We start from the raw sequence: 8,715 nt of genomic DNA on the forward strand, positions 1-8,715 counted from the left end.
GTGGCGTGGGTTGTCGGAGGAGAATGAGAGGGGGAGAGAGATGAGTTGAGATGAAGAGAGAGAGGGTGGCGGCATAAGAGATGAACCAGAGAGAGAGAGAGAAATAAGACATATATATTATTATAATAAATAATTATGAGTACTTAAAAATTAAAATAAATAATTATGAGTACTTAAAAATAATAATTAAAATAAATAATTATGAGTACTTAAAAATTAAACTAATTACATAATAATTATCTACAATTAAAAACGTACATGTTGTACTAATACAACAGTTGATACGAAATAGTTGAAATATACTCATATTGTATAATTAAACAAGAATACTTAATAATAAAAATATTTTTACTTACATTTAAAATCAAATAATTATGGGATAATTATCTATACAGTAAAACGTACAAGTTATACTAATACGACAAATAATATGTAACAATAAAAATAATACAATAAATTATACCAAAAACATGTAATTAATAATACTATGTATTATGTGAAATAATTTGTAATAATATTAATAGTACAATATATTATTTAAAATAATACGTATTAGTGCCGATAACATAACAAATAAATTCCAAAACTTTTTACCGTACAAATATATAATCAGATTTTTAAATCATAGAAAATTATACAAAATCGAGAAAATACAAATACTCTTTTAAAAATCATAATTAAATATTTTAAAATATCAAAAAATTATTTTAACTAATATTAAAATTTCATGGTCCTTACGTTGACGCTCGTTGTTTCCCCTCTTTCAGGCAGCGAGTCTGGCGTACGGAGAGTCGTAGGATGATGAGACTCCTTAGTTGTCCATTTAGCTATTTATTATACTTAGTAGTTATTGCAGAACTCCACATGTAGTTGATTATTTTTAGACTCTAGATTGGTACTTTATTTTAGAGTTGAGAGCTCTTGTGAGACTTTGTTTATTTGACTCATTGTATTTGAGATACAGTTTACACTCAGACATATTTCTATTCTATTTCAGTTGGGATTATTCTTGATATTTCTTATGCTTCTTCTGTGTATATCCAATGTTGCCTATTTCTATTTTACATGTCTGTACCTTCACCTATTTATTGTTTCCACTAGAGAGATAGTGATTGTGATGGTGAAACATATCGTAGCATGATGGTTGGTGCTTGACAGGTTTGATAATCCGGGTTTCATCTGGGACTGCAGCCTTGTGTGAACCCTGGAGCGTCACAGTTGGTATCAGAACTCTAGCTCTAATATCTTTAGGATCATCCCTGTGTTATATTGTGGAGTTAAGATAGAGTTTACTAGGGATCATGTATACAGTCCGCTAGGAATTCTTAGTATGAGTGAGGACGTACTATATATGTACGCGAAAAATCAAAAAAAAATTATGATCTATTTGCTTTGAATAATAAAGCATGATATGATATATATGTGATATGATTTACTTATTGGTATATGTTATATCCTTCATGCTTGAGATCCTATTTACTGCGTAATAAGCTCTATTTTAGAATTATATATGTCAGGAAGAGGTCGTGGACGCCGAGTTACTCGTGCTCAGGGAGTTGAGCAGGATGATAGGGAGCCCGAGCCACAGCAGGCTCCGTAGTACTTAGTGGATCTCATAGCGCCCTTGGCAACTCGTTTGGCGGCTATTGAAGAGAAATTAGCAGATCAGGCTCGACAGGGAACTCCCATTTAGGAGGAGATACCAGAGAGGTACCAGAAGTTGAAGGCTCCAGAGTTTCATGGTTCGACGGACTCTATTCCCGCACACAAATGGAAGGAAGATGTGAGTAACATCTTGGATATGCTGAATGTTAATTCTGTACAAAAGCAGAGGCTAGCGGCTTTTAGCCTCAAAGGCGATGCAGGAGGATGGTATAGACTCCATTTCACCCCAGAACAGAGGATGTCGGTCTCGTGGGAGACTTTTATATATCTTTTTGATGAGCAGTATGTTTTGGCTACAGCAAAAGTCGGAAAAGAGTTAGAGCTAGCTCGATTAGAGCAGGGGGATATGTTTGTCATGGACTTTGAGAGTAAGTTCATGTCATTACTTAGGTTCACCGGTATGTGGCACACAGAGAAGCATCAGGCTCAGATGTTCCTGACGGGACTTCGTCCAGGGTTGCGTTGGTATATAGTATCTCGGAGGTTTCGTTCAGTGCGAGAGGTGACAGATGCTGCCATGGCTCAAGAGACAGATACAGCCATATTCATCAAGGGTAAGGACAATGGTAAATCAGGACAGTCCGAAGAGAAAGGAAAAGGTAAAGGACCATTTGGAGACTCAGGAGGACCCCATCAGTAGGGTAAGGGTCCTCATCAACAGGGTCCCCAAAAGAAGGGCCATCAGCAGGATCAGAGAGCGCAGCAGCACCGCCGATTCCAGGGAGCTTGTTATAATTGTAACAAGATTGAACACAGAGCAGCAGAGTGCCGCAGTGCACCCGCAGCAGGCCAGCAAGGCAGGACTCAGCAACATCAGCAGAACCACGCTCAGGGATACGGTCAAGGCCAGTAGCTGAGTATTAAGGCACCCCCAGCAGTGCCGAGGATTGAGGGATAGGTTCGACCGGTCCAGAAGACCCAACAGAGATAGATGGCATCATTCACTCCAGGTGATGCAGAGCAGCAGACCGGTAGAGTATATGTAGTTGTTTCTCGTGATAATGGCGCGAGCGGAGCTGTGGTGGAAGGTACGTTCCGTGTGAACTCCTTTCCAGCACGTATTCTTTTTAATTCTGGCGCTTCGCATTCTTTTATCTCCTATGATTTTACGGTTAGACTTTAGCTTATAGCTCAGCCGTTAGATTTTCCTTTATCTGTATCCACTTCGTTGGGAGATATGTCTCTGTTAGAGAATGTTTCAGGTGATGCATCGTTAGCATGGATGATTCTGAGTTCGCGATTGATTTGATCGTGTTGCATATGTCTGAATTCGATGTGATTCTTGGTATGAATTAGCTATCTTCCTACCATGTGAGTATCGACTGTTTTGCGAAAACAGTCAGTTTGTGAGCATTTGATAGATCTGAGTTAGTGGTAGCTACCTCCAGAGGCAACTAGTTTGCGGAGTCATTTCTGGTATACGTAGAAGATGTGATATTGTGGGATCGGGTCACAGATTTGAGTGAGATGTGAGTAGTCTTAGAGTACCAGGATGTCTTCCAAGACATACCAGAATTACCTCCAGTGAGAGAGGTCGAGTTTTGCATAGAGTTGCAGCCAGGCACCGCACCGATTTCCCGAGCTCCTTACCGTATGGTGCCTGCTGAGATGAGGGAGCTACAGATCCAGATAGATGAGTTGTTATCTCAAGGCTTCATTCGACGGAGTCATTCTCCGTGGGGAGCACCAGTCCTCTTTTTGAAGAAGAAGGATGAGAGTATGCGATTATGTATAGATTATCGCGAGTTGAACAAGGTCACTATCCGTAACCTGTACCCATTACCGAGGATTGATAACTTGTTCGACCAGTTGTAGGGAGCGTAGTATTTCTCGAAGATAGATCTTCATTCTGGTTATCATTAGTTGCGAGTTCGGGAGATGGATATTCTTAAGACCGCTTTCTTGACACGATATGGGTCTTTCGAGTTTTTTGTCATGCCATTTGGGCTGACCAATGCACCCGCGGTATTCATAGATTTGATAAATCGGGTTTTTCATCCTTATTTGGACCAGTTCGTGATAGTTTTTATCGACGATATTCTTATCTATTCGAGGTCGGAGGCCGAGCACGAGTAGCATTTGAGGTTAGCATTGCAAATATTAAGAGAGCACCAGTTGTATACTAAATTTAGCAAGTGTGAATTTTGGTTATCAGATATCAGATTTTTAGGCCACGTTATCAGCCGGGAGGACATTGCAGTAGATCCGGCTAAGGTAGAAGTTGTACTTGATTGGGAGCCACCGAAGACAGTTACCGAGTTTCGTAGCTTCTTAGGCCTGGCAGGCTATTACAGAAAATTCATTCAGGACTTCTCGAGGATTGCCACACAGCTTACACACCTTACTAAGAAGGGTGTATAGTTTATTTGGAGCATAGAATGCCAGAAGGCATTTGACACTTTAAAGACTAAATTGACTTCAGCACCAGTTTTGGTTATTCCTAGCAGTGATAAGACTTTTGTTATCTACACTAATGCATCCTTATTGGGTCTTGGAGGTGTATTGATGCAGACCCAGAGAGTGATAGCTTATGTTTCGAGGCAGTTGAGGACTCATGAGCAGAACTACCCCACGCATGACTTGGAGCTAGTAGCAGTGGTATTTGCACTGAAGGCGTGGAGACATTACTTATACGGAGTGCAGTTTGAGCTATTCACAGATCACCAGAGTTTAAATACCTCTTTTCTTAGAAAGAACTTAATCAGAGATAGCGGCGATGGATAGAATTTATTAAGGATTATGAATTTTCTATTCAGTACCGTCCGGGAAAGGTGAATGTGGAAGCAGATGCATTAAGCAGGAAGCGTCGTCGTAGGCTAGCAGCTTTGAGGTGTTCACTTCATCGGGATCTTAATATCCTCAGTCACTTTGATTTCAGGCCAGAGATTGGCAGGAGCCATGTGTTTTTAGGAGCTTTACCTGTACAGCCATCTTAGAGGGATAGAGTGGTCGAAGCTCAGATAGAGGATTCTTAGATTCAAACTCGTAAAGGGGACATTTCCAAAGAGTCCAAGGATGATTGAACTATAGGGATAGATAGAGGCCTTCGGATGAAGGGCATAATTGTTATGTCGAACAATTTACAACTAAAGAAGGAACTTTTTGATGAGGCGCATCATAGCAGATATACAGTGCATCCAGGCACGGCAAAAATATACAAGGATCTAAAGAGGCATTTCTGGTGGAGCGGTATGCGCAGAGAGATTTCAGAGTATGTGGCTAAGTATTTTATATGTCAACAGATTAAGACAGAACATCAGAGACCCGCAGGAACCCTACAACCTTTACCCATTCCTGAATAAAAGTGGGCAGATATTTTCATGGATTTCATAGTGGGGTTGCCTAAGTCAAAGAAAGGAAATGATTCTATTTGGGTTATAGTGGACAGATTGACTAAGTCTGCATATTTCTTACCAGTGAGGACGAATTATACGGCATATATGTATGCGAGGATCTTCATTCGGGAGATTGTTAGATTGCATGGAGTCCCAGAGATGATTGTATCAGATCGGGGCTCAGTCTTCACATCTCATTTTTGGAGGAGTTTTCAAGATGCTTTTAGTAGTTAATTGTCATTTAGCAGTGTTTTTCACCCCCAGACAGATGGTCAGACCGAGAGGGTGAATCAGATCTTAGAGGATATGCTGAGAGTGTGCATTATGGATTTTCAGGGTAGCTGGGAGGATCACATCCCACTGATTGAATTTTTATATAATAACAGTTATCAATCTACCATCGGGATGGCATAGTATGAAGCTTTGTACGGGAGATCTTGCAGATCACCTATATGTTGGGCAGAGCCAGAGGTTAGTCTATTGATTGGTCCGGAGTTAGTTAGATAGACCATAGAAAAGGTAGCATTGATTCGAAAGCGCATTCTTGCAGCCCAGAGTAGGCAAAAGAGCTATACAGATCAGCGAAGACGACATTTATAGTTTCAGGTCGGAGACTTAGTTATGTTGAAAGTATCACCGATAAAGGACGTTCAGCGTTTCGGTAGACGGGGGAAGCTTGCCCCGAGATATGTTTGTCCTTTCCGGATCATCGAGCACATTGGAGCTGTTTCTTATAGGTTAGACCTGCCAGCATCGATGTCGAGTGTACACGATGTTTTTCATATTTTGATGCTTAAGAAGCATCTGCAAGATGATGAGCAGTAGAGAGTGATTGACTCACCAGAGATTGAGATTCAGGATGACATGACTACCGTAGAGATTCCGGTATGCATACTTGTTAGAGAGAATAAAAAGCTTAGAAATAAAGTCATTCCATTAGTGAAAGTGTAGTGGAACCGGCAAGGAGCCGAAGAGATTTCTTAGGAGCGCGAGGAGGATGTTCGTCGTGACTACCCACACCTGTTTGGACATGTATGATGTTGATGCTTTGATAATTATCATTTATCTATGTTGTTTAGACACAATGATATTTTTAACACATTTATATTTACCTTTAACACTAGAATGGGGATATTGTCACCTGATTCTTAATCATTTGAAACATATGGTATAATACATGAGGGTTTCCTTGTTTGGATTATTTCGCTCGACGTACCAATTTCGTTTAATTAGGGATTTAGGTGAGAATGTTTGCATTCTAAGTTGTTAACTTTAAATATCTTTGTGCTAATACTATGAGATGGGTGCAGAAGGTTTTCTATGTATGAAATACACCTTCTTAATGAGTTTTTCCAGTTATTAAGCTTTGTGATGCGACTGCGGAATTTCGAGGATGAAATCCTCTTAAGGGGGGTGAATGTAAAACCTCGATAATTTTTGAATGATATATTAATATGAGATTAATTATGATATATGGATATTTAGTATGATAAATATCATTAAATGGTATATGAGTATAATACCATGTGTTTTGAGTATGAACGAGTTCATACATGAGAGAGAAAAGAGTTGAAACATGCACAATGGCCAAACCCATAAAAAACTGGAAATGCCCAGTCCGGTCGACCGCCATGGTCGACCGCGAAACCTGCAGAGAATTTTTCTCAGAGAATTTTTTTCCTGTTTTAAGTTGGTTTCGAATTTCTAAACCTATATTCGTTTTCCCTGATATATATATATATGAGTTTTTTCACGTTTTTCTCAGTTTTCCTAAGAACCCTAATAGCCACCAAACATCCCAAACCCTAGTTTGAATTCTTAGAGAAGATTGAAGGCTTTCGGGGATATAGCTGGGTTGTAACTGATCCCCTATTCCGTTCCTATCGTGTTGGGCGCGAAAATCCCTCAGGACTGTGGGATAAATGGTTTTTGAAACCGTTCGGCATCATGTTTGAGGTGCGAGTTCAAACGGCTCTAACTCTGCGCCGTCAGAAGCACAACTTCTGCTTTCTAGGTATTGCAGACTGCTGAAGTTGGAGTGTTAGCTGGAACACCATTGATACGCAGGGTTCTGGCCTCACGCTTTTGGTTTGCGCCGCTTGACGCTACTGCGAGGGTCGGCTGTTGGCTGGAACACCATGAACGCGAGGGTCTCTCACGTTTTGCGTTGCTTGGCTTGACCGTACGCGAGGCGTCGCTGTTTGGTGAACACCATTGAACGCGAGGGTCGCTGTTGGTTGAACACCATTGAACGCGAGGGTCGCTGTTGGTTGAACACCATTGAACGCGAGGGTCGCTGTTGGTTGAACACCATTGAACGCGAGGGTCGCTCACGTTTGGCTTGTGCATTGTCGACGCGAGGGTTGCTGTTGGTTGAACACCATTGAACGCGAGGGTCGCTCACGTTTGGCTTGTGCATTGACGACGCGAGGGTCGCCTTCATTTCCAACTTGGTGACGCGGGGATGACATCCGCGTTTCAGAAGGAGCCATTTGACTTGTAACTTCTTCTGTAGAGCGTTGCAAGGACCGTTGTTCAATAATCCTAGCTTTAGCTGTTGTGGGGTGTGAAAGCCGTCAGATTGTAACTTTCACTGTAGATTGTGAAGACTGCTGCATAGAGTTTTCATCAATCGTCAGAAGTGTCGTTGAATTGTAACTCTTCTCGATCTATATGAAAAGCCCTCCATTCACAACTTTCGTTCACCGACCCGAAAACTATTTGATTGTAGCTTTCGTTGTAGGATCTAGACGGGAATCAACATCCATAGTGTCTTAAAGACGAATATTTGCCCTCAACTCTCTACCAAGCAACTATTCGACTGTATGTTTCGATCATCGACCTGAAAGCTATTTGATTGTAGCTTTCGTTGTAGGAGCTAGACGGGAATCAACATCCATAGTGTCTTAAAGACGGATATTTGCCCTCAGCTCTCTACCAAGCAACTCACCAACTAAGTCCAACCTTTTATTTCTGAAATCATCCCATTGCTCATCAACATCTCATGCTGTTGTCACAGCCATCAAGATCAATCATCTCAGAAGTGAGGTAGTGTTTGTGGCAATTGTGGAGTTGCGGATGCAGTGATTAGGAAGTCGTCTGATTGTGACCTCCATTGTCGGAGCTTGTTTGGATAAGCTATCTATTGTGATTTTTAGACCGCCTACAGAACCCCCTCCAAAGTTTTCGAAAGTTCGCGGTTGACTGGGACGAATTTTCGGAATACTTTGGATCCCAGAATTTGGTGGATTGATTGCTCTTTCCGCCTGATCGAGTCAGATGATTTCGCCGTTGTTGACTGTAATCTATCTGTACTCCTCTGACAGACTCCCCAGTGGAGTCATTTGTTTCTTCCTGGCTTTGGTCGCCTTGGTAACCAAGAAATTACTATCATAATGGTCCAAACACAGAGATCTCTTTTTTGTACTTGAGGATTGGAACGCGTGGGTGAACTCAGCGTTGAGAAATTTGAACGCGTAGGTGAGCATCGCGTTTGGAAGCTGAATCAACTCGAACGCGAGGGTCGAGCTTGGGCGGGCTGATGGCCTCGAATCCCGTCCGTTAGGATTTGACAGCTCATAGCTGTCTATAAATAGACCGCTAGGGGTCAAATCAAGAGTCATTCGACTCTTCTTGAAAATTTAACGAAAAAAATTTCGTTCTCATCTCCGGCGAAACGCTGTTCATCTCCTCCGACGAGATCTTATGGCACCCA

Source organism: Asparagus officinalis, chromosome 10, assembly GCF_001876935.1.
Source record: "Asparagus officinalis chromosome 10, Aspof.V1, whole genome shotgun sequence".
Lineage (NCBI taxonomy): Eukaryota > Viridiplantae > Streptophyta > Magnoliopsida > Asparagales > Asparagaceae > Asparagus > Asparagus officinalis.